The following is a 26,992-nucleotide window of genomic DNA, read 5'->3' on the forward strand; positions in this document are numbered from 1 at the left end:
CACTGATAATAGAATTGAAGAAAAATCTACAAATCGGAAAATAAAAACAGATTACAAAAATAAAATGTGCTATTATTGGGTTTTAATTAGTAAAACCCTTTAAGGAACAGGCTGTTATGCACCTTAGGGACCAGACACTTTTTAAGGAATTTACCCATGTGCTGGTTTTACTGCCCTATTGTTTTTCCTTCAGCTACCAACATAATTTTTCCCCTGACATATAGGGCTATTTTTATATCTTTTTTCAATGACTTTTTTTTTCTATTTTTTTTTTTGTTTTATTGGCGGTAAAAATCTAAAAAAATGATTTCTTGAAATTTATACCTGTTTTTTTCTTAGTATATTTACGCTTAAATAAAGTACAGGAATGGGTTCCTCATTTTGTTTTGGATGTTTAGATATATATTTTTTGTATAGCTTCGGATTACAGGATGCATACGATGACGGTTTGGGTTGGTGTCGGCTTTGGGTCATTTTCTTTTTTACGTGTATAATTTTATTGTATTGTTTTGTTCTTTTACCAATTTTTAAAATAATTTTTGTTTACTATCTATGATAGCCATGCGTCGTGTTCACGACCGGCGGATATATGCTACCATCTGAGCTGTCTTCCACTTTCCCTCCCCCTTCCCGACTCACGCCCTCTCCTCTCCTCCGGCTGTTTGCAATGGCTGTGGAGAACAGGTGGGGAGGGGGCAGCAGCTTAGCTCCACCTCCGTCTCACCCCTCCCATTGCAAACAGTCAGAAGGGAGTAGAGATGTAGAGAGCCGGTGAGAGGGAGGAAAAGGGGAAGAAAGCTCAGATGGTAGTGTATATCGCCGGCCGTGAAAACGGCGGCCGATATACGCTCCTGTGAATTTTTTTTGCTCGTACCAATGGTGAAGATTAAAAATATTGCAGCAGGTTCTATTTTGAGTGATTTTGTTTAAGAATGCCCACTATTTTCTGTGGGTGCATGAAAAAAAGGCCTCTGGCTTCCATGACACCTGGACGGCTCCAGCTAAGATTGTCAGAGCAGAGGCGTATTCTAAAGTGATAATGCGCTAAAGGTCAGTTTATTTGACGGTCACATACCTTGCAACCTTTGCATCACATTTGCGATGTCCCTGGTGCTTCTGTTCGCGAGCCGTGAGGTGGCCATGTTGACTCTTCAGGGTATCCTTAGCTATAGGAATGTTGACTCCAAGTTTAGCTCTTAAGATGTCACACAATATCTTGCACGGCTCTCCTGAAGCATGCTCTACCTCCTATTCCCACTAGGCGGCTGATGCTTGAGTCACTGGCACCAAAACAACAGCAGACCACTCACGACTGCACTGCCGCTTTCAATCTCTTCTCATGGGTCCTGTCCTTAAGCTGCCTGAAAAGACAGAGAGGTAGGATTTAGAAGAGACTTGCATGCTTTCTTGCAATGCTAAAACCTGTAAATCTCATTAGCAATTCTGACAAAGATTGGCAGGCCAGGATATGCAGTATTATTTATGCCAAGCAGACAATTACTGTTGAAAGCGCATTTCCTGCAGCCGCGGTGTATAGAGTGAAATATCCGTAAATATAGTCATCCGTGTGAGCGATGCGCCAGTACTTTATATATCGAAGACGTAACTGCTACCTAGTACTATCCAAGATGCTTCTAATATACTCTAACCCCGGACTTGTACGAAAGGCAACAAAACCATCAGCAAGAACACTATAAACGTTCTAAACAGGTAAATGCTGTATAATGGGTTTAATCATTTCAAGCCTAATGCCCTCTAAGATGATTAAATACTGCAAATATATATACACCGAGGGTGTGAGAGCAGTGATCCCCGTAGAGGGACTGTCCATATAGCTGCTGTATGATCCGCGCCGGGAAAAGTCATTCTACACGCCAATATCCCGGTCTTCTGCTGTGTTAGGGCATGTAAGGGGTGTAAAAGATATTAAAGACCTCTGTGCAGGAAGATATGGGTAACTTCTAAGATATGATTAAAGGGAATGTCCTAGGGATAAAGAATAAGCATCTGATTGGCAAGGGTCTGACTGCGTGGATCCCAATGATAAAGAAATCAGGAACTTTCACATGTCCATGAATGTTCGGACCGGTGGTCATGCGTGTGCACTACCTCTCCATTCATGACAGCCAAAGATACTAGAGCGATTGGCTTGTCGATGTGACTACCACAGCCATGTGACCACTACAACCAATCACTGGCCTCGCTAGCATGTATGGCACATGTCTACTGAGGCCTCGGATTGGCTGAGGTTGTTAACCAGAAGTATAGTGCATCACTGCACCAGGAGAATAAAGAATGGCTGGGACCCCAGGAGCATCGGCACCAGAGCGCTGGGTGATTTAACGGAAGTGTAATGATTGCTATTTTTATAACATTTTACTGTTAGCTTTATTTCTTAAATTCTTGGACAATCCCTTTAAGAGACTGCAAAAGTGAAATTGACCAAACATAAACCCCTGACTATAATCTCTATGGATGTCATAGAAGGTGGCTCCCGGCTCCGGATCCTTCTGTATGTGTGTCGCTGTATAAGATCAATTTCTGCATTGGCAGCACAACCCATAAATACATGACATTACCGGGCATCAGAGCAGCCGGATCAGGGCTGATCACAATTGATTTCTATAAAAAAAAAAAAAAAGGGATAGTCTACCGAAGACAGATGTTTTAAAATTGAACACCTTCACCATAAAGGGCGTATATATACGCCCTCCTGGGGAAGGTTTGTGTGGAGCGGGACTGGGAGCCAATTTTACTCCAGAGATGGTGAATACCGACTTTTTTTGACAGCTGATAATTCACCACAACTGCCATGATCAGCGTGAGCGCTAACACCGACGGTTAACCCTATAAATATCCAATCGGAGATTGAGAGTCCCGAACGGCGCCCTCGTGATGAGATTGCGAGGTGCTGTTCGCTTGTCATGGCAGCCCAAGGCCTTTTGAAGCCCTCAGGGCTCCCTGTGGCCCGTCATAATAGAATGCTGATAAAAATATCATATACAGCAATAAGTATTCCATCAAATGTTAAAGTCGATTAAACAACCTCAAGTTCAAGTACCCTAAGGGGACAAAAAAAAATTTATTGTAAAAAACATACTAAAAGTTAAAAAAAAAACAACTTTTCTTGTATTTATAATTAAAAAATACAAGCAAAAAAAAAAACCCAAATATATTTGGTACCGCCACTAATGTAAAAGTCTGATCTAAAAAATAATGCATTATCTATCCTGCAGGGTGGACGCGGTCAGAAAAAAGAAATTACACAATGCCACAATTGCGCCTTTTTGGTCACTCTATGTCCAAGAAAAAATCACTCTGCATTTCATCTAACATTTTATTTTCTTGTGTGAATGCACTGGGGAATAAACCTTTTAACAGATTTGCTTTCTCCCCATCACCCTCTACCATTCTTACAGGGCCTACACATTCCATTTTAATCTGTTTATATACTGTTTATAGGAGAAGGGGCTAATAGATCCATTTTGGTGCACAGATGAATTATTGATTTACTTGTACTTGTAACACATAATCGTGTTATTACTAGTTGGGAATATTACCAGACTTGGCAGTCCTGGAGGTCACTGTTTGGCCTCAACCCATTAGTCCAGCCGTGAATCAACTCATCCACTCGCTGACGATTTGTGTCAGTGGTCGCAGCTGATGGTCTCCCACTGTGTGGTTTGTCTTCAGTGCTGGTTTCACCTTCTGTAAACCTCTTCATCCACCTGTGAACATTCCTCTTGTCAATGGTGTCATTCTGCAGCCTTTTGTGGATGTCGGACAGCCTTCATCCTTCCTTCATCAAGAACTCTATGACAGCACGTTGTTTCTGTTTGGAATCCATTACTGACCTGCAAGGAAGAACAAGATTCTGAAGGCCCCGTATAGAGGAAGAGTCCCTCCAACTACATGTGCAAGTTGAACAATCTACATCAATTAATAAAGAATTTATGACCACTTCTGCACTTTCGGTACAGCCCGCAGAAATATATACGTTTTTTTTTCTTTACTAATTTTAATAATAAAATATCTTCTTTAATAATATAGTATTTTCTGTTGCCGTCTTCTGACCGCCATAACTTTTTATCTCTTAAAAAGCCGAGTCACAAGTATAGATCCATGATGGGAGGTGAAACTTTTTAAAAATCTTGATCGCCGTTATCCATTGGATAGCAGCGATCATGTGACCAAGGACCACGGCCCCCTGTGGCATCTCCAGACTCTCGGCAACGTTTGGTAGCCAAGAGCGGGGGGATTTTATATTATCCCGGCTTTTGTGCATGCGTCCGCTATTTTGGCGAGGGGCGCGTCCGCAACAGCCAGGGTAATATCCGCATATAAATCCGAGGGCCGAACGTAATCTCATCTCCCCTTACGGACATAATCCATGAGGGGAGAGCTTTTCTTTTACACCTTTTTAAAACTTTTACATGGTCGCTGTTATCCATTGGATAACAGCAATGAAGTGACCGGGTACCACATACAGCAGCTTCCGGTGACAGCTCTGTGCTCTCGGCTACTCATACTATCCGGGAGCAGGGAGTTTCTAATGCCATGCGGCCCGCATGCGCAGACACCATCGTTGGGTCCTAGAAGACGAGAACGATGCAGGAAAATGCGGAAAACAGGGGGTGAGTATTCTCAGCATTCCTTACGGATTCGATCCGTAAGGGGAGCTGAAACTAACTTTTTAAAACTTTTCATTGACCTTAATGTGATCATGGGTTATCCGGGCGATACTGGCGATCGTGTGACTGTGGGAAGGGGGCTTCCTGCGGCCCCCCATGACAGCTCCAGGTTGTCGGTTACCTCCGGGAGCTGGCAGCCAGGAACTGCGTTGTCCAGAGCCTGCAGGGCTTTAATCCCCAGAGGAAGCATGTTTTTACGTCCCCGGGAATTACATCACTTAGGCAGGACGTAAAAACACTATGGAGTGGTCACTAAGGGGTTAACAGATTAGCATTAATTGTGAAAACATGTCTCTAAAAATTACCAAAGAAGTATTTTAGTCAACTTAACTTCCTGGCAGAGGATAGGATAGGAATTCTTCACTTTCACCCCAAAACATTCATAGCCACAGTGTTGTAAAAGTGCTTGGGCTTCGCTATCGCGTTTCAAGTCATACAGGTGTCACACGGGTGTATTATTATTGTGCATGCGCACTTCTCCTATATGCAGCTCGCGATGTCGTTACCCCATTGACTTGTATTGGATCGCTAACATCTGCGGGTTTTCACACGTGTATTACTGGTGCAGAGAATAAATCCACAGCATGTTCTTTCTGGACGTGTATTACGTGTGCGTGTGGATTGGCAGGCGCAGCGAGTATGAATGTCACTGTGTGAGCCCGGCCATATACTCAGCATACATAAAGGGGTCGTATGACATTAAAACACGGACAGCGTTGTCCATGTCCTTGTCCTTGTCCACACGGGACAGCGAATCCGTCGCGGCAAAGCCAGCTAAGCCGGTGCTGCGGCGCGGATTCGCCAGCCAGGCCGCTTCAAAACCTGCGGCAAAGTGCCGCGGGTTTTGAAGCAGCGCTTTTCCCGGAGGAAATCTCACGTTTTTTCGCTGCAGCCAAACCGCGAGATGTGAGAACCCAGCCTTACATTACAGGACCCTGAGGGGCGGAATACAGCAGGATTACTTCATGTCCCTAAACTGTTAATCTAATTCTATGCTAGTCATCATACCCGCTCAGCTCCATGCGAGCCCTCACACCCTCCTCACCTCCATGCCAGCCCTCATATCCCCCTCACGTCCATGCCAGCCCTCATAGCCCCCTCACCTCCATGCCAGCCCTCATACCCCTCTCATCTCCATGCCAGTCCTCACACACACCTGAACTCCATGCCAGCCCTCATACCCCCCTCACTTCCATGCCAGCCCTGCTACCCCCTCACCTCCATGCCAGTTTAAAGCAAGACCATTTTTCCATAACCCCGCATGGCAGGGTGGGCAGGGGCGGGGCTTTGGTTATATGGGGGTGGGGTCATGCAGTGCTACTTAGCAGCGCTATACACCAAACAGCGCTGTAGACCGGAGGTGCTGGCAGGACTTCGGTGTACAGCACTGTAGCCCAGGTCCCCGCCAAGAGCTATGCCTGGAGCCACGACACTGTGGCCAGATTGCCTCCCCACCGTGCCCCACATAATGTGCTGTGTCGGGAGCCGTGTCACAGAGGTCTCCCCGCCTCCCCGCATAATGTTCTCTGCTAGGATCCGCGTCTACTGATGCCAGCCCACACAGTGTGCTCTGAGCCCCCGCAGGGCAGAGCACATGGTCAGTGTTTAGTGCTGATCTGTGGCGCCGCCTCGGACCAGCAAAAAAAACCCAACAGCCCGGTCCTAGTCCACGGACCAGTGGTTGGGGACCCCTGTATTAGAGTACATAAAAGGGTGAATAAATAATGATTCTCTATAAGGGGTTGTACCAAGATTAACTTATATCACCTATACACAGAAATAAATCTGATCGGAGGAGGTCTCACTGCTAAGACCATCACTAATCCCGGTCGGGGTCCCATGTCCCCCAGCTGCACCCCGCAGTCAGGAAGAGACTAAAGTGAGTGGTGTTTGTGCGTGCGCAGTGGTACTTCATTCATATGCAATGTGACTGCCAGACACGGCAGAGTACAAGCACTTGTACTTTGCTACTTCAGACCCAATGAGATGAACAGAGCGGTGGCCACCCATGCTCGGCACCCGCTTTATTCAATCTGATGTGACTGCTAGTGGCTGCAGCATTTGGGGGGATGGCTGGGGGTCTTAGCCGTGAGACTTCCACCAATCAGACTTTTATCACCTACAAAACATAAAGGTCATTGCAAATCATGTGAAAGAGCAGGAAGTATTTGAGTAAGCAGCTTCTTAGGGCGTGAGAGTGAGTGAAAACGCAGAATTATGAAACCTATGATTTTCAATAGTTTCATTCCCATGTGGAGTGGAAAAAAACGCAGCATGTCCGATCTGTCTGCATTTTGCAAATTTTTTATTTCCCATGTTTTCTTACGGAGTCTCCTTTTTGCACAAACTTTCAACTCTCGTACGATGCAATGCGTTTTTAACATTAGGAACTCCTATTCACTTTCACGCGAAAAAATCGTCTTCGGCGGCGATGCGAGTCCCTTACAAGGTGAAGGTCTGAGTGTGAGAATAGCACATTTCATGACTCTTGTCTATGAACTAGCCCAGCTTCCCATTTCCCATGTAGAGCTGGTCAGACATGTATGCTTTTCCTCCATGGAAATCTATGGGCTATAAGGAAACAAGTGATAGGATTTCATAAATCCCGCTGATTTCTCTGGAGAGCTGACCGCACATATGCATTCACATCTTCACAGCAAAAAAGGAAAATACCTATTCTGGAGATTAGTGGTAAGCCCTATAAAATGGGGAGTTCGCAGCCACAGCCCTGCTGACTCCATTGTTGTCTATTGTCCCTCATTTTCCCTATAAAGGCTCTTCTTAGCTTCATTTCCCAGAGTTGTGAATGTGTCAAGTGGGCGGTCTGCACTGCCTGCTGTCAGTGGGTTATGTCGGAGTTGATTGACGTTGAACAGCAGGGACCGCCCACTTGACAAATTCACGCTGAAACTAAGAAGTCCGTATGGGGGAACAGGAGAGAGAAGAGCGAATAGTGAGACGTCATCAGAGTCAGCAGGGCCACAATTGCAAAGGTATGCAGTCAGCCCTACTGACGAGGGAGGTTGTCTTTAACCCCTCCCCACCCAAGGGTGTAAATAAACTTTTCTGAAAGTATTTAAGGGGTCTGGTCCGGGGTCTAAGTTAAGTTAGGTGTCTGCGATGTGTTATAAATATAGGAGAGGTTGGAATATATTTAAGGGGTCTTTTCTGGAGTCTGATATTAATATAAATATATATGTAGGGAGTCTGAATATATTTAGGGGATCTGGAGTCTGAAATGAAATCAGTGGTCTGATCTGGGGTTTGATATTAATAGAGAGGATCCAAATATTTTTAGCCCCGTTCCTTTATATAAGACACCCCCCCCTTGGGAAGGACACTCCCAGTTTGCCGTGATCATCTTCTCAAGTATCACCCTGTGAAGGGCTCTCTGCGGCTAACATCTCTGTTAAAGAACAAGGCAATGCTCATGTTGCATATTGTTGGCCAACTTGAAGGGTGCCTTTACACTTGCGATTGCGATATCGCTGTGTTTTTCTCTAACGTGAATGTCAATAGAACATTTTAATGTTAAAAATGCATCGCACAAAAATCGCAAAGCACAAACTTGCGATTTTTCTGTGATGCGTTTTTAACATTAAAATCCTATTTACATTTGCGTTAAAAAAAACACAGCAATATTGCGATCGCCAGTGTGCAGGCACCCTAAGCCAAAGACGTGATGCATTTGCATTTATGATTGCTATATGACATTTACAAAAACTTTTGATCCCCGTGTAACTGCAGCCACTGCTGAAGCCTCGTTATGTAAAGAGCTGGCATATTCCACAGTGCGAATATTCACATAATGTGCGCCCCGACCATCAGAGTCATACGCCTGCCAGCGTCAATATCCTTCAATCACAAGCTGATGAATAAAAAAGCGCCGGCAAGCTCTGATTGGCTGAGACAGTCAATGAAGGGCTGTGATTGGGCATCAAGCAAGCACCGACAACCAATCACAGCACTCTATTGCCGGAGGCAGGGTTCTCAAACCTGGCCTCCGGCAATAGACTTGGGAGTGCCGAGGAAGCCCGGATCAGCGACAGAGACCAGCGGCCGCGACCCAGACTGCAGCGGCTAGGTGAGTATTGCTTTTTTTTTTTCTTTTCAGCATTCTTGGCTGCGTTTTCAGACGAGCTGAAAACGCAGCCAAAACGCTGGCATAAAGTATGCCAGCGCTGCTGAAACGGGGCAGAATCTGCAGTAACGCAGCGTTTTTCAACGCTGCGTTTCTGCAAACGCCCTGTGTGAGGGGGGCCTAAGTGATGTGGACAATACTACAGTTGAGCTGGTTATTCCAGATCAGGACCATGGACAGTGCCACTGCTTATGTGATAGCGGTGTTGATCCTCCTTTACCCGGCCTTGCATTTAGCAGGAGGCGGTCTGACTAGTGGGTAGTATACAGCGCTGGATACATTCCAGCGTGATGGGGTGGGCATTAGATTCATCGCGTTGCTTCCATATTCAGCTGATTTGCAGTTTCTTGTCCTCTGAAGCCGTGCCTCGGTTCAGACTGACTAGGTACTTGAGAGATAGATGGGAAGACATACCAATCTAATAATCAGTCCCTCTGTCACTTACACAGCGAATGAGGAAGACTGAATGGTTTCTGGTTTGAATGAGTCAACGACGGATCTGCTGTATAAACAGACGAGCGAGCGCTGACATTGTTCGCTTGTTGGAACGATAATCTTTAAGTGTAAACGGACCCCAAGTGGTTTTACAGAAAGATCAAAAAGTCAGATATATTCTACCTGAAAATGGTACCAATAACCAATAACCGTTGTCCCACAAAATACAAGGCCTCATGCAGCTCTGTCAATGGAAACATAAAAATGCTATTTGTAGAGGTTTTTGTCAAAAAAGTTGTTCTCTACTGTAAAAGGTACTAAAACACAATAAAACCTGTAGAGATTTGTGTTATAATCGTAGCGACCCGTAGAATAAAGTGATCCGACTATTTGTACCACAAGGTGAATGATGGAAAAACATTGGGGAACTTGCTTTTTCTTCCCCATTAAAAATTACTAAAAAAGTTATTCCAAACATTATATTTATCCGGTATTAAGCCGGGTTTAGACACGATTATCGCTCAAAAAATCTTCTCAGTGATTTTTGAGCGATAATCGTGTGCTTTTTTTACAGCGTAAGGTGATTGTTTAAACATTGAGCGATCACTTTGCGCTCCGAGCGGAAGATGCAGAAGACAAGCGGGGCCACTTGTCTTCTGAATCCAGCTGTTCCCCGCATGGAGCGCCCAGCTGTTTTATAGCCGAGCGCTCCGAGCAAAGGATGCAGAACACAGCTGGACAGTTGTGTTTTTCATACCCCACCGGTCTTCAGGGAGCAGGATACAGCTGAAACAATAGTATCAGCTGTATCCCGCTGTGAATTCCTGATAAGGCTCATCATTGTCTTTCAGCACGCTGAAAGATCAGCGATGGCTTAACGAAAACTGCACAATGTCAGTGCAGTTAGACACAACGATTATCGCTCAAAAGACAGGTTTGAGCAATTTTTGAGTAAAAATCATCGTGTCTAAAAGGGCCTTTAGTTCCTATAAAAACTAGTTCCACAATATACAAGCCGTCATACGGCCACATTGATGAAAAGTAAAAACAATTATGACCGCTGGAACAGAAAAGGGGAAACGATTTACTGGTTCTTATGCCTAAAATTAGTGAAGTCATTAAAAATGTAGGTAATTCGGCCGAGTTATGCGCCAAATATATTTACATGAGACATAAATTCAAAATCTACAATAAAGAAGTTACATTTTCAGTAGGACTTTTCCAGTTTTAGACTCATTCACACTAGAATATGTTCATCGCGGCCAAAAATGGAATCCAATGCTTCACGCAGTTGTGATTTTCAGCTGTTTTATAGCGGCAATATAGATGCATACCGAGCTTGAACGTGGTGAGGAGCTGAATTTAGGCCTCTTTCACACAGGCTACAAAACACATGTGTGTGAAGCCCTTGGATTCCAATTGGTTTTTTCACATGAGGGATGTTGCAAATTTGGTAACAAAGCCATTTTGTAGCGATGCTTTTGTAGCGTGAAAGAGACCTTACAGATGTCTTATGGACACATTAGCGTCATGGAGTCTCATTTTTTCCTTATGTCAGAGTAATGAGTCAGAAGCATACAGAGGGGTGATTCTTATGCCCCCTCAACACCGGCTCCCCCCAGGGGACCTTAATATCCTGCACTTTACCCTGGCCTTTCGATCCGGACTACCTCCCTGACGGATTGAAATTAATCAACATACCCTGCTGCAGTGGCTGGCTCGAACCAAAAGTCCTTCTTGCCCCTGAACCGGCGTATACAGCCCTGAGCCTGCACTTGGCGATTGACATGTCCTGCCCGAGCACTCCCGCTGGAGCATTGCTGCACACCGCTCCCTACCTCTATCACTGTCCGGTGAGTGATCCTCTTCTCACCCGGTCTCAGGTGCCGTCTGGGCGGGGCTGGTGGAGTTCACCGCACTGACTACCCGGCTGTGCTGAATCCCCTGGTGGGCAGGCCTTGCTGTCAATGGAACCCAGCAGTGCGCTTCCGCGGAGACGCCAGCCGAGCGGTGTGAATCTGATCCGGATCCTGGTCCCGGCGAGAGGCGGCAAAGAGTAAGTCCCTGGCGGAGGACGTGGAAGGACACTTTGGAGCCTACAGGGGCATTTGCATTGAAACTGTGAATGCTGTAATGTAGGCCCCGCAGCAGTAGGCCCTCTATACATACCTGGCAAACCCCCCTCCGGCCACCAGGTGCCATTTTGTGACTGTGATAATTACTGCTGTCTCTCTAAATGGTGGCAATATACCCAGCAGTATTCTAACCAGCTGGATGCTATAACTTGAGGATCCCCTCTGTACTGAAAGTCTCTGCTGGGCCCCGCAAAATTGTTCTTCCACAGTGGATTTTGCCCTCTGCGGACCCTAATCTGTGGACACAGTGGATTGTTGAGTCACCCCTTACTCCCATGCAGTTGGACAGGACCGACGCAGAATCTGCTCTGATGATGATTTGAGACCTCATCCTGTACCCTAGGCTGGTAACCATAACTTGTGAAAAAGACGGACTGACTCTTGGTACTTAACCTACCTTAAATCCCAAAGAAAGTTTTACGCGGTAACACAGAAACGCTAGTGCACATTCTGTTATCAGTCTCTACCTTGCGAGCGCTTATCATGAGCACTCGAGCTAAAGGTTGTACCGCTGCGGAGAAAATAAAGGAATTCTCTAGTGTGGAGATGTCCGATCATACGCCGCACTCATCGTGGACTGCCGGGCGCCCCACCGCATCCATTTTTGGCACGAATTCTGAACTGCAGAGATCGAGATGCCGCTTTGCACCAGGCCAGACTGGAAGGCCCTCTTAACCTCTTAACGACCGCCCCATCGGGAAACTACGTCCTCAGAAAGTGGGCCTTAATCCTAGAGGACGTAGTTTTATGCATCCTCTTTGGATTGATGCCCACTGGCCTGAGGACGTGACAACTCCATGCTGTTGGTGCCCGCAGGTAGCCGACAGCATGGAGCTGTCATCCCAGGATGCGGGCAGTCCCCCCCGGTATTGCAATCGGCGCTATAAAATGAATAACGTCGATCGCAAAAAAGTAAATAAAACAGTGTAAAAAAGTAGTAATTCAGCTGCTATGATGGATCGGATCCATCACGGCAGCTGAAAATACTCACACGGCTTGTCGGCGGTGTTCCCCGGAGATCTGGTCCTCCCGGACCCGCCGGCGGCCTTCTGCGCATGCGCGCCAGACGATGACGTCACGTGCACGCGCAGAAGCCCGGGTGTCCCCAGCAAATTTAAAATCTCCTGGCTCCCGGCTCCTGAAGGTAGCCGGGAACCAGGAGGTGTTACCGGGGACCACTGTGAGCGGTCCCCGGGCCCGCGATCACCGCTATCCATTGCGATAGCGGTGATCGCGAAAAAGTTGAAAAAGTAAAACAAAAGTAAAGTTTCACCTCCCCTCATGGATCGGATCCATGAGGGGATGTGAAGATACTCACCCCCGGTCCTCTGCGATGTCCCGATGTCCCGGGACCCGAAATCCCCGTCTGTGCATGCGCGCCCGATGATTGACATCGGGCGCGTGCACAGAGGGGCTCGAGCCCCGGGAAATTCAAAATTGCTCTGCTCCTGGCTGCCATGTGTAGCCAAGAGCAGAGGGATGTCACCAGGGACATGATCACTGTCATCCAATGGATGACAGTGATCATGTAAAGTAAAAAAAAGTGCAAAAAGTTAAAAAAAAAAAAAAAAAAGGGGTAAAAGGTAAAAAAAAAAGTGCAAAAAGTTAAAAAAAGTTTTAAAAACTTAAAAAAAACCTTGCGTTTCATCTCCCCCCACGGATCATATCCGTGAGGGAGGATGAAATGACGTACCTAAGGCCTGCGGATTTATCCGCGGACCTCACCCCAGCTTCTGCGCACGCACCCTTCGCCAATGTGGCAGGCGCATGCGCAAAAGCCGTGCTTTTTTAAAATCTCCCTGCTCCTGGCTACAAAACTTAGCCGAGAGCCTGGAGATTTCACGGAGAGCCGCGGTGAGCGGTTCCTGATCACGTGTTCGTCGTTATCCGAAGAATAATGGCGATCACGTAAAAGTTAAAAAAAGGGGAGGTTCATCTCCCCTCACCGATGCGATCGGTGAGAGGAGATAAAACTTTTTACCGGAGGCCTCCATATTTGCACCCCGACGCAATCTTCTTACGTGAACTTTCCCGTATTCTGCGCATGCGACCGCCGGCAAAACACCGCACACATGCGCAGGAGTCGGGGAGCCCAGGAAACTTAATAGCTCCTTGCTCTCGGCGACCAACGGTCGCCGAGAGCCTGGAGCAGTGACGGGTGGCCTCGTTGAGCGGTCCCCGGTCACGTGATAAAAAGGTAGCAATCCACCTTTGGCCGGTCTCACATGACCGGATAGGAATTACGGATTCCGCATGCGTTTGATTAGCGGTAATACGCAGATCAATCGCATTGGATTACACAATTACGCTCACATTAGCGGGTTGGAATTGTGTAATCCACTCGCAGAAAAGAGAACGCAGCAGGTTCTATTTTACCGCGGATATCAGCAACATAGAGCCCATTGTGCTCCATGGTCGCGGATATACCCGCAGCCCATACGCAACTACGTTGTATACGGGCTGCGGGTACCCGCGTCATCGCTAAGCGACGGTGCGGGAAATACAAACAACAACAACAAAAAAAAAGTACTGCGCATGACCGCCCGTGTAAGTACGCAGTTATGCGCAGTACATTACGCGGCCGTACGCAGGGTCACAGCCGGGCTCACAGCCGGGATCCACCTACGGCTGCGTAAGCCCGGCGTTATTCAGACCGCTACCTGTAATACGCAATTTACAAGAAGCCCCGGGAACACTCGCCTTCCTGCAGTTCCAGGAGCACCTTGTTGAGCGCCTTCTGTGTGAGACCGCCGCACCTCGTCAAGCTTACGGAGACTCACGGAACGCCACTTTTTACACCCCATCCCCGCCACTGAGGTCAAAAAATGACCCCCAAAAAGCATGAGAGGAGGGGGGATACCAGATTTTATTGCCCTATGTGCCCATCCCAACCAGCCTCCATAATTACCCGTCTTTGGAAATACCACACAGTTCACATTATTACTTTTATCTAAGATTTGGGGAACGCCGAAAAGGGCGTGGAGGGGGGGGGGGGGGGGATTTTTAGGGAGTCAATTTTTATTCCGTACAAATGAGCAATGGGGCCTGGAATGTATTCAGTTGTGCCCTGCAATCCAACGGGTGTTCCCTCCATTACAGGCCTTGCCATGTTTCCTGTAAGTAGATTAGGGCCACAATGGGTATGTTTTTGAACACGGGACAAACGGGGGTATCCATTTTGGGGTGAAGGTCTTCATTCCTATGTACACTGTACAAAAAAAACCTGTTTTTAAATTGACAAAATTGCCAAAAAAATGAAAATCGTAATTTTTTCCTTCTGCTTTGCTGAAATTTATTCAAATACTGTGGGGTCAAAATACGCAATACACTCCTAGATGAATTCGTTAAGGGGTCTAGTTTTTAAAATGGGGTCATTTGTGGGGGTTCTTTATCGTTTTGGACGCTCAATGGCTCTATAAGTGGGCAATGGGGCCTGGAATTTATTCCGTTGTACCCTAAAATCCAACGGGTGCTCCTTCCATTATAGGCCTAGCCATGCGTCCTTTAAGTAGATTAGGGCCACAAGGGGTATGGTTCTGAACACGGGACAAACAGGGGTATCAATTTTGGGGTGAAAGTCTTCATTCCTATGTGTGCTGTACAAAAAAACAGTTTTTAAATTGATACAACTGCCAAAAAAATGAAAATTGTAATTTTTTTCCTACTGCTTTGCTTAGATTTATTCAAAAATTGTAGGGTAAAAATACACAGTACACCCCTAGATAAATTCGTTAGGGGGTCTAGTTTTCAAAATGGGATCATTTGTGGGGGTTCTCTGTCGTTTTGGCAGCTCAAGGGCTCTACAAGTGGGCAATGGGGCCTAAATCACCTTCATGCTAAATTTCTATTCTGAAAGCCACCGACTTTCATTTTGGGCCCCGTTGTGCATCCAGACATAAGATTAGAGCCACAATGGGTATGTCTCTGAACACGGGAGAAACAGGGGTATCCATTTTGGGGTGAAAGGCTTCATTCATGTGTGTGCTGTACCAAAAAAGCAGTTTTTAAAACGACAGAATTGCCAAAAAAACGAAAATCACAATTTTTTCCTTTTGCTTTGCTTCAATTCATTCAAAAACTGTGGGAACAAAATGGTCAGTACACCCCTAGATAAATTCGTTAAGGGGTCTAGTTTTCAAAATAGGGTCACTTGTGGGCGTTCTCTTTGATTTTGGCCGCTCAAGAGCTCTACAAATGTGCTATGGGGCCTAAAACGCCTTCAAGGAAAATCTATGTTCTGAAAGCCACCGACTACTCCTTTCGTTTTGGGCCCCATTGTGCATCCAGACAAGAGATTAGGGCCACAATGGGTATGTCTCTGAACACGGGAGAAACAGGGGTATCCATTTTGGGGTGAAAGGCTTCATTCATGCGTGTGCTGTACAAAAAAAGCTGTTTTTAAAATGACAGAATTGACAAAAAAACGAAAATCACAATTTTTTCCTTTTGCTTGGCTTGAATTCATTCAAAAACTGTGGGGTCAAAATGGTCAGTACACCCCTAGATAAATTCGTTAAGGGGTCTAGTTTTCAAAATGGGGTCACTTGTGGGGGTTCTCTTTGGTTTTGGCCACTCAAGAGCTCTACAAAAGTGCTATGGGGCCTAAAACGCCTTCAAGCAAAATTTATGTTCTGAAAGACACCGACTACTCCTTTCATTTTGGCTCCCGTTATGCATCCAGACATGAGATTAGGGCCACAATGGGTATGTCTCTGAACACGGGAGAAACGGGGGTATCCATTTTGGTGTGTAAATCCTCATTTTCATGGGCTCTATAGGAAAAAAATATGTCTTTAAAATGACATATTTGCAAAAATATGAAATTTTATTTTTTCTCCCCTAAATTGAACTAATTCCTGAAAAAAACTGGTGGGGTCAAAATACTCATGACCCCCCTCAGTGAATACACTAAGGAGTGTAGTTTTTAAAATGGGGTCATTTGTGGGTGTATCTATTATTCTGACACTTATGAGCCTTTGCAAACTTGCCTTGGTGCAGGAAAACAAAGTGCTCCTCAAAATGCTGAAAAGTAATGTTAAATGTGTACGTCCTCTAAATGGTAAAAAAAAACACAAAAGTTTTTCAAGTGTGCATTCAGAATAAAGTAAACAGATGGAAATACATATCTTATCAAAAATTTGTACAGTATGTTTGGACATATTTGAGATATTACGGTTGTAAATGTGAAAAAATGACAATTTTTTCAAAATTTTTCCAATATTGGTACTTTTAATAAATATACACAAATTATATCGGTCTATTTTTACAATCTAAATGAAGTACAACATGTGGCGAAAAAACAATGTCAGAATCACTGGGATATGTAAAGCCTTTACGGAGTTATGCCACGTTGAACGACGCATGTCAGATTTCCAAAATTTGGCTCCACCACTAAGGCGCAAACAGGCTTCGTCACTAAGGGGTTAAATATAACAACTCAGTGAGATCTATTTTCCCTGATTTTTCGGCGGATCTGCAGAAACAAAGAGCCACCTTCGTGGAAATAAAAAAGAGATTCAAGGATAGAGGCATTCCATACTCTATGGCATACCCGTCCCGTTTACGGATTGCAGCAAATGATAAAGTGATCTTTCTACATTCCCCTACTGAAGCCATGGAGTGGCTCCGTATGCACCTTGCGTCATCCGACGTTGCATAGTCCCGAGTTCTGATCTATGCAATGTAAATTCTGCAAAGAACATTTGGGCCCATGATCCATTGGCCTATGGTTGATACTGTATATGGCTGGGATGAAGAGATATGTCACCTAGCCTTTACGCTGTCCCGGATTGTGGGCTCGTCCCCGGGTAGCCACCGCTGCGGCAATAGCCTGAAGCCATGCTTAAAGGGAAAAAAATTTTTTATCACATAAACCAATCCCCGATAGGCCATTGGAATGTCCCCCACTCACAACAACTGCTACTTTCAAAATAGATTGTAGCTTACTCTTTTTTTTTAGACACCTGCGACACATTATTGTTAAGCGGGATGTCAATTCTTAGTTGTTTAAGCTGTTACAGTTTATTTTAAGTTACAAGTAGGTCTGTGCTTATATCCTTCTTTCTAATATGGGTAATATGCTCCCCTACTTGGAAAACCCGACTGTGCTATATGTCATTATGTCTCCCAATGTCGCTGTCATGTCTTAGTTGGAACATGTGAGGCCTGGGCACCGCTAATAAGCGTAAAGCAGTTTTGTCTTATACTAAGCAATTTAATCCCCAGATTGTGGGTTTGCAAGAGACTCACCTCACTATAGATAAAGCAGATACCCTTAAAAAAACGTGGGTACAGTGGACATGTCACTCCTTTCATACTTCTTTCTCCAGATGAGTCTCACTCCTTATTCACAAATCATTAAGATGGAACCCCATAAATGTCAGAAGGGACCCTGAGGGCAGATTCGTATTTGTATACGCAGAAATTGATTCTAAACCCTATGTCATTTTATGGTCCCGGCGGCAGCATTGCACCACATGCTAGGGGCACGCGATGCGAGGTCTCCCATTAAAATCAATGTCAGAAACTCCTGTCCGTCACGGCGGAGGTTTCCGGCATCCCTGAAGTGATACGAGGCTGTTCTCACGTGACAACGCCTCACATCCTCAGGGATTTGACATAGCGGAGAGTGTGATATAGGGGTGGGATTCATGGCCCCATATTGCGCTCGCCCTTTTTGTGAAGTTAGCCTAAGTGAGTAAAATGCTTCTCAGGTTGCTGCCCACCCAACAGGTGGCAATTGTTTTTTTTTTCACCAGAGGGCAGCAACCTCCTCCTTCTGGGGTCCTACAAACTGCTGCCTCACGGTAGGGGCCCCCCTGCTAGTGCGTGCAAGAATGTTTAACGTAAAGAGAGTATTAAAGGCCCACTCCAGTGAATTCATTTCTCATTCATTATGTAACTAGCCCCCCGCCACCCCACCCCCAGTATATATTGTTTAAAGTGCACATTAATCACACCAGATCTGTACCTTCTCATATGTATGAGTGTATATATGTATTCCTCTTCACATCTATTTCATTAAGCCAGAGTAGGTTTGAAAGCTCGCTAGAACATCATGTCTTTTTGTTAGCCATTAAAAGGTATCATATCTCCAAGATTACATGGTTTTCTTGCTGGGAACAATCACATTTTGCTCTGCTGGCTAACACCGTACCAAACCTTTTTTTGTTCCTCCTATTACAGTGACTGATGATGATCACACGGCTCCTGTCAAAAAAAGCAGGCGGACTATAGGTAGTATTAACGCACGAGAATCCCGCTAGTAAAAACAAAACCTGAAAAAACACGTCCATCCGAAGATGTCCTCGCTGCGTATCTCATGCATCAATAGAGGACATGCTGCGTCTTTTATCATGTGTGCCTGAATGGCGCAGTGTAAATGGGCTTTTAGTACTGTGTATTACACATGTAAAAAACAAGTGTAAATCACTTACATTTTATTAAATATTAAAATAATAAAAAGGTAATAAAAGTTTAAAAAAAAAAAACCTTTTACCAGATGTATAATAAAAAAAATCTACATAAAAAGACAAAAATCTATTTGGTATTGCTAAAAAATAAATGAGGCCCCACAGAACTATGTCGATGGAAAAATAAAAAAAAGGTATGGCTGTCAGAAGATTGCGGAAGAAAATAATTTTAAAAAATAAAATATCTTTGGAAAAAAAAGTGGTAAAGCAAAAAATAAAAATAATTTTTTATGTTAGTAATCGTACTGACCCATAGAATATAGTTCTCACGTCATTTTTGCTGCACTGTGTACGCCGCAGAAACAAGATGCACCAAAAGATGGCAGAATTTACACTCAATATCTGACCACCTTTGCAAAATGGCGATCGAGCCACAAAACAGAAAAAGGTTGAATATGTGGCATGCGCCAAAATGTGTCACCTTTTTACACCAGAAACCCGGCAAACATCAGTTAATACATTTCCCCTACAACATCCTGATAAAGTAGTGTAGAAGGAGGCCAGACTAACGAGAGAAGTTCTAATTACTGTAACAACTATAAGGGCGCAGTCAGACAAGCAAATTTTTCACGCATGTAAAAAAAATAAAAGCACATGGCATGTAGAAAATAATCACGTGACCGGGTGTATTTTCACTCGCGTCCTATCTTTTGTAGGTGCGCATTTTAAAGAATTCTAAAAAACGGACATGTGACCGCTTTCATTAGAAAGCATTGGTTCTAATAGATTCGTTTCGGAAACGCGCCTATACATGCAGGAAAACTTTGCTGGTGTGACTGAGCCCTAAAGCATGTGGAATGTCCTCTTACACAATGTAACTACATGACCAGCTACCTTGGCCAAATGGGAATTCATCCACTTGGTAAATGTTCTCTTGAACGGCTTCTTGCTCATCTGAAAAAGAAAGATTAGAATTACGATAGGATATTGGGCATTGTGGCATTATGGGGCCAATGCTACGGCTTAGGCACAATGCCCACGGACGGAAATTCTGCAGCGGGATTGGCACGCTATCATAGGATTGCGTTAGTTTATGCACTCTAAGGGCGCCTACCCACTGGCGTTGCTGATTTTCGTGCGTGAAAAACGCAGCGTTTTTCGCGGCGTTTTTCGTTAATTTCCATTGACAATCATGGGTGCATTAAGGGGGTTGTCTCACGCCGAAACGGGTTTTTTTTTAATTCAATAGGCCCCCCGTTCGGCGCGAGACAAACCCAAGGGATGGGTTTAAAAAAAAAAAAAGTTTATTACTTACCCGAATCCCCGCGCTCGCGGCGACTTCTTTCTTCCTTTACCAAGATGGCCGCCGGGATCTTCACCCACGATGCACCGCGGGTCTTCTCCCATGGTGCATCGTGGGCTCTGTGCGGTCCATTGCTGATTCCAGCCTTCTGATTGGCTGGAATCGGCACACATGACGGGGCGGAGCTACGAGGACCAGCTCTCCGGCACGAGCGGCCCCATTCACCAGGGAGAAGACCGGACTGCGCAAGCGCGTCTAAAAACGCCAGAAGACAGCGAATTTAGACGGATCCATGGCAACGGGGACGCTAGCAACGGAGCAGGTAAGTGAATAACTTCTGTATGGCTCATAATTAATGCACGATGTATATTACAAAGTGCATTAATATGGCCATACAGAAGTGCTGAACCCCACTTGATTTCACGAGACAACCCCTTTAAGAGAAAAATAAGGAGACATATGCAACTGACAGTTCCTATGTGAAAAATTGCAACGCAACGAAAAAAAAACAACAAATGGACAAGAACACATTCTATGCTAATTGCTCTTCAGAAAAAACGCAAAACGCAATTTAGCATCGCAGGAAAAAAAAAAAAAAAAAAAAATCGCCAGTGGGTAGGCGCCCTAATGCTGGCTTATGATAAATCGCAGCATGTCCTAATTCTGTGCGGCCCCACGCTGGATGGGTAAGTATGAGACTCTATATGAATACACATATATTATATATATTCTAAACACACACATTTTATATAAATATACAAGGGCAACATCACACGGGCTTATGCACAACTACGATCGCCGGTACGGAGCATAGTTGCGCATTAATGGAGGGTTTTTCCCCCTTCTCGGCCCGTTCAAACTCCATGCCATTGTGCAGAAGGCTGAAAATAATTGGGGGAAGATAGGTGCGACGTAGTATTCACTCCCGAGAAAAGAGCTGAAATCAATTGTCTCGTGATTATCACGGCCGCTTAAAGGAACAAAATCATGTGCATGTGTTCAAACCCCTAGTAATACAGTATGCTAGGCTGAAGAATGACACCAGGGGTGCGGATTTTGACTGTTTTTGGTTGCAAAAATGCTGCATAATTAGCAGCAGAAATTTCTACCGTGGACAGTCTGCAGCACTTCTGCCACCTGTAAGCATACAGTAAGTCAGCTTGAGGTATGCTGCCACATACAGAGTGGCGTCAGTAGTAATAGTATCCCCCAGAGTGGCTTCACTAGTAATGGGGACCCCACCCCCACAGAGGCCTTGGTAGTAATAGTGTCCCCCCATATACTTACCCTTCTCCTGGTCTACAGAGCTCTCTCTTCTCAGCGCTGCTGCAGGCAGAAGTGTGTGCACCCAAAGCAACACCTCCTCCCTTCTCCTCTCCTCCTGTGGAACAAATGAGGATCGGTCAGGGGAGAAGGATCCTGGATGCACACACTGCCGTCCGCAGCGCCACTGACTGATTACAAGCCAGGGAGCTTGGACCCTAGGAAAGGCAGGACACAGGGTCCCAAAGTGGGACTGTCCTGCCTAAATTGGGACGTCTGGTCAGCTTATATAAGGGCTTAAACAGATGAGTGCGATATGTAGAGAATAGAACCCATTGATTGCAAACGGGCTCATTGCGGCTGTATTTGCCCTATCTTGTGCGTGTTTGTGCACCATAGAGTCCCACGTGAGGTGGGCAAGCGCGCACATCTGCCTACGCGGGTATGCACTAAGTGCAGTGCAGATCTGCAATCATCCACGTTAGGCAAATTAGCTTTTTAAATCAGGGTGCGGTGATTCCACTGCTTGTGTGAACGAATGGAGCCTGCGGACATACACTCCATATTTGCACAGGCGTGAATGTTAAATACACTCGTTCACTGCGCAAAAAATGTGCAGGAGTGAGCGTGTTACGTTACACGCTCGTCTGTCGTTGCCCTAAACCTGACTATATCTTGCACACAACCTCTTATTCTCCCAGACTTTAGATTGCACTCACAAGCTTGTCTAATAAAATAGTCTTTATTGTCTCAGTGTAAATAAAAAGTCCTATAATACCGTATTACTGCGCCAATTTGCAACCCCCAACAATAACTCACACAGCAACCGTAGATTTATAACATCCTCCTAACATTTCTGTATGACCCCTTTCTATCATTTGACACCTCAGCATTAATCCCCATTGTGGATAAATCCATCTATGACCTCCATAGAAGCATCTCCGCCCGCTACACCCAGATCTGCACTGGCGAGGGCGCTGCCCGCTGTAACATATGGAGATACACATCATGTATCTGGATGATGGACACTTATTAAATGACCTCTCACAAGACTTTATTATTCCTCTCATTAGTACAATTTATGTTTTTTCCTCCGCCGGGTTCATTTCAATTTCCAATCAACCGTAAGTTTTATAAAACTCCAAAAGTTTCTGATGAACTATGGGCACCACTGCCAACCCAGACATCAAGTGCCATCCCTGCCCATCTACTAATAATGTGGCACTGGAAGAACCAGCTATGATTTTCTCCATTTCCCTGGGCACTAGACCATCACTCATGGTGGCCACATCACAGTGTATATGGCAGAGCAGGGTACTGGCAGGCAAAGTACTGGCAAGCCTGGTACTGGCGGCTTCACTGACCTTTGACCTCCAATCGGCCAACTGCCATTTCCTTTCAACTGACGACGGCAGCGGTTGGATCGAAGATTACAGGACTGAGAAAAATGGAGTCCAATGGACAAAAAGGAGACGTCGAAAAGCGCAAAAGAGAAGACGAGAGCGTGAGCGGACTCACAGCTATAAAGAGGAGGAGGAGTGGAGAGGATGAGGAGCCAAGACCAGGCACCAGCCAGGACCTTCTACCATCAGACCGCGGATTTGACATCAAGCGCTTCACCGCCCTTCAGATCTTGGGCAGAGGAAGCTTCAGCGAGGTAAGTTATATGACTGTTATTTTCTGGGAATGGCGCAGTGACGGCTCCTCCACATATCAGTATTTTGCTCCCTTCTTTTTACGGTTTTTGCTGCGCAAAATTAATAGTTTGCTCAAATTATAGCACAGCTCATTACAGACACAATGATACCACATGTGGGGGGTTTCTTAATTTTTTTTTTCATACAAATAGGGGAAAATGAGCAAAAAAAGGCTTTTTAAAATGTACTTATTTAATTTTGCTTTTTGACACTGTTTATGTCCCTGAAGGGGACCTGATCCATAGCAGCTATGATTACTATTACAACCTTATCGATTGTAAAAACAATCATAGGCAACAGTAAAGCAAGACGCCTCTATCTAGCATCCTGCCACCCATCGCAACCCATCGGCCCTCCGCGATTACATCGCAAGGGTCCAATGACATCACAAGGAAAGCGCCCTTCCTCTGTGAATCCTTTAATTTGCCGTGATCTACATAGATCGTGGTATGTAAGGAGTTAACAGCAGGGGTCACTGTCCTTCTGCACCCCGGCTGTCACAGCAGGAGGCCGGCTATCAGAAACAGTCAATGGGAAACCTCGCATCACACGCCATACAATCTGTTTTCCTGTCCCATTGAAAACAATAGACAATGGATTTTGAGGAACATGCAAAGAAAACATGCTGCAATTTTTTTTCCTTGCACCAAGATGCGGTGCGGGACAAAAAGAGAAAAACGCTCATGTATATGACTCCATTCAAAAGAACGGGGTTCTAATTTGCACAATCTTCTTGGCCATGTGAAAGCGCCTAGTGATAAATCCACCATGTGATAAATATATATGATTTTCCCTTCTGGCCGCTGTCAGTGATAATTTCTTATCTGCTTTCTTAAGGTGGTCCTGGCATCTTTTCCTGGAAGGAACACCTTCATGGCCATCAAGGTTGTTGACAGAGGAAAGAGCAAGGCAGACGTCATAAGGAGAGAGCGGCGGATACTCCTGAAGGCCCAAGACTGCCCCTTCATCTACCATCTGTATGCCGCACAGCAGTCTGCAGACCGGGCCTACTTCATCACGGAGTATCTGTCCGGAGGAAGCCTGGCGGCGATGATCAGGATGTGCGGCAGTTTGGACATCAACCATGTCAGGTGAGTAAATGACTAATCAGGAGACGGGGGGATACTGAGGGCGACATGACAGATATAGAAGAGTGGAGGGCGTACAGGTGACACTATGATGGTGACATGACGTCGGGGACTTATTTCATGTCATTGATACTACACTCTTTTCTCAGATTCTACACAGCGGAGATTGCATGCGGCCTCCAGTTCCTGCACCGACGCTACATCATCCATCGGTAAGCACAACTTTCCCACATCTCCCTGTTTCCCTGGTGAAGATAATGTACCCAGCTTTCCCAGAGTCCTGAATTAGGACTGGTTAAGCTGTGGTACATTATTTCTCTACTACATTATTACTGCATCACTCAACAGATTAACCTTTTTACTTTTCTTCATTGTAGTGACATAAAGCCGGCGAACATCATGCTGGACGGAGATGGACACATCCGCCTGATTGACCTGGGGCTGGCCCAAGACGGCGTCGTCCCGTCTAAGAAGATCAGCGGAGTGACAGGCACTTATAGATTCATGGCCCCAGAGGTGCTTCGTGAGAAGGACTACGACGCAGCAGTCGACTGGTGGGGCCTGGGGATTGTCGTATCCTGGATGGCGACAGGACAGTCCCCCTTCTACCACGGCTCCTCCAGGAGAAAGATCATCAAGTCCATCACCAGAAAGAAGCCAAAATTCCCATCTTGGCTAGATGCTGACGTAAAGCATCTTCTGAAGAGACTGCTGCGGAAGAAGCCAAAGAAGAGGCTGGGTGTCCACAAGAATATCAGAGGTCACCGATTCTTCAACACCGTGAATTGGGAGGAGCTGGAGATGAAAAGAGCAGAGCCGCCATTCAAACCCTTCAGCAGAGTTCCCAGGAATCGAGACCTGCCGTGGCCGGAGGGTGGTACACCCCTTCACCCTGTGGACGGATTCTCGTACACTTCACCAAGCTGGACCCGGTAAGATCTTCCTCCTCTAGGGTTGATGTTCTTCAGGCAGACCTCTGTGTTGATTATCATTGTTCCTCTGGTGTCAGACAGCTCAGGAGGTCATATAATAACATTATTATTGCTCCTGTAAATACCATGTCTCTACTTCTTCTTAGGATGACGAGAAGAATCCGATTGTGAAGGAAGCCACGACCATCTGGTAAGTATCCTCTATACACACTCACACATACATATCTGTACACCTATACACACAGGACACCTACAATCATATCCATACACTGTAGCAAAACTTCACATACCGTAGAAAGCTTAATACATAAACCATTTCCTCTAACATAGCAAAGGACTTTGGGGAAAATATATTAAGACCAGCAATATGGCCTCTATTATGGCTTCCACAATCACAAAACTCCCAATACCTCATAGTAAAGACACAGTTGCAGAAAATAACTTTTTTATATCAGATCCCAATCAGATCCTGATACAAGTCATCATGTTACAGTAGTTCACTGGTTTATATCCACAACTGGTAACACTGACAATTCCTTCTTATGTCTTGTAGGCTCGGCCCACGACAACTGTCTGCTGAACACACGACTCTGCTGCTGTAGAAGACCCCGGCTTACCAACAACATCCTCTCTCCACCAACTGCATCCTGCGTATTACCATCATGCTACCCCGACCTTGGCATCCTTCGGCTGGCATCGAACATCATCCTCTCCTGAAGACCCTCTACGCCCCCAGGAGCGGCCTGTGCTTGATTGGTAACTGGCGAGTTCAGGAACAATAGCCCGAGTGACTATTATCCCTGAACTCCTGGTTACTAGTAAGACCTCGGCACAGGCCAGGTAAGCAGCACGCACCACATACATGAAGGTTAGACACTAGTGTAGACACTAACACATACATAGACACAAATATACACACAGATAGGTGTAGATGTCGGCTTTGATCTTGGGACTTGCTCTGATCGCCATATTTGGGGTCAGGAAGGAATTTTTCCAACTTGAGGACAATTGGCTCATACCTCAATGAGGTTTTTGCCTTCCTCTGGATCAACTCACAGCCTTAAATAGGGTTAGGTCTTATTTATAAGGAATCAGCCACATAAATAACATAATATAAACATAAAGAAACACAATCTTTAGCTGACATCACATACACCAAGGAGGTGAGCGGCTGGCGTTTGATCCTGAGATTTATTCTGGTCGCCATATTTGGGGTCAGGAAGGAATTTTTCCCCCTTAAAACAGGATAATTGGCTCTTTCCTCAAGGGGGTTTTCGCCTTCCTCTGGACCAACACAGTCTATAAACAGGTTTAGTTCAATACACTTTAGATTCCCCACAAACAATAAATGGTAAGAGATTTATTTAGATTTCTGACAACAAGAATACATTCTAATAAGTCAGGTCAGATGTCGGCTTTGATCCTGGGACTTGTTCTGATCGCCATATTTGGGGTCAGGAAGGAATTTTTCCCCTTTATACAAGGATAATTGGCTTCTTCCTATCAAAGGGTTTTCGCCTTCCTCTCGATCAATAGCCTCAAAATACCTCATAATAAAATCTACCATTTCCTACAGCTAGAAATAAAATGTTCTTTCTCCCTCCATAAACCTTTGTGTCAGTGTCTTTATTTCTATTGGATGTCTTAGGCCTCATGCCCACAGCCGTGGCGGACTCCGCTAGTGGAATATTGCAACGGAGTCCACCACGGCGCCCCGGAAAACCCTAACACTCAGCTTCCGGTTCCGCCATGCTGTTACCGTCCTTCGAGCCGGTGCGCATACGCAGTACAGTGCATGATGCGCCGGCAGTGCCAGATGATGCAGGTAGGCACGCGTTTTTACGCGATACTTCCGAAGGATAGCATGACGGCTATGTCAATGGAAGCCGGCCACG

The 26,992-nt window shown here is 45.5% G+C and overlaps 1 long non-coding RNA gene across 1 annotated transcript in view; it reads right to left on the reverse strand.

The window, feature by feature from the left end:
* Window positions 1-3,811: 3,811 nt before the first annotated feature.
* LOC136591271 (uncharacterized) overlaps window positions 3,812-26,992 on the reverse strand; it is a 34,992-nt gene continuing 11,811 nt past the window's right edge. The window contains exons 4-5 of the long non-coding RNA XR_010787949.1: window positions 19,709-19,768; window positions 3,812-3,854 (exon numbers count right to left, since the gene is read on the reverse strand). This is a non-coding gene — a long non-coding RNA (uncharacterized lncRNA). The remainder of the gene's footprint in view (window positions 3,855-19,708; window positions 19,769-26,992) is intronic.

Source organism: Eleutherodactylus coqui, unplaced genomic scaffold (genome assembly GCF_035609145.1).
Source record: "Eleutherodactylus coqui strain aEleCoq1 unplaced genomic scaffold, aEleCoq1.hap1 HAP1_SCAFFOLD_206, whole genome shotgun sequence".
Taxonomy (NCBI): Eukaryota; Metazoa; Chordata; class Amphibia; order Anura; family Eleutherodactylidae; genus Eleutherodactylus; species Eleutherodactylus coqui.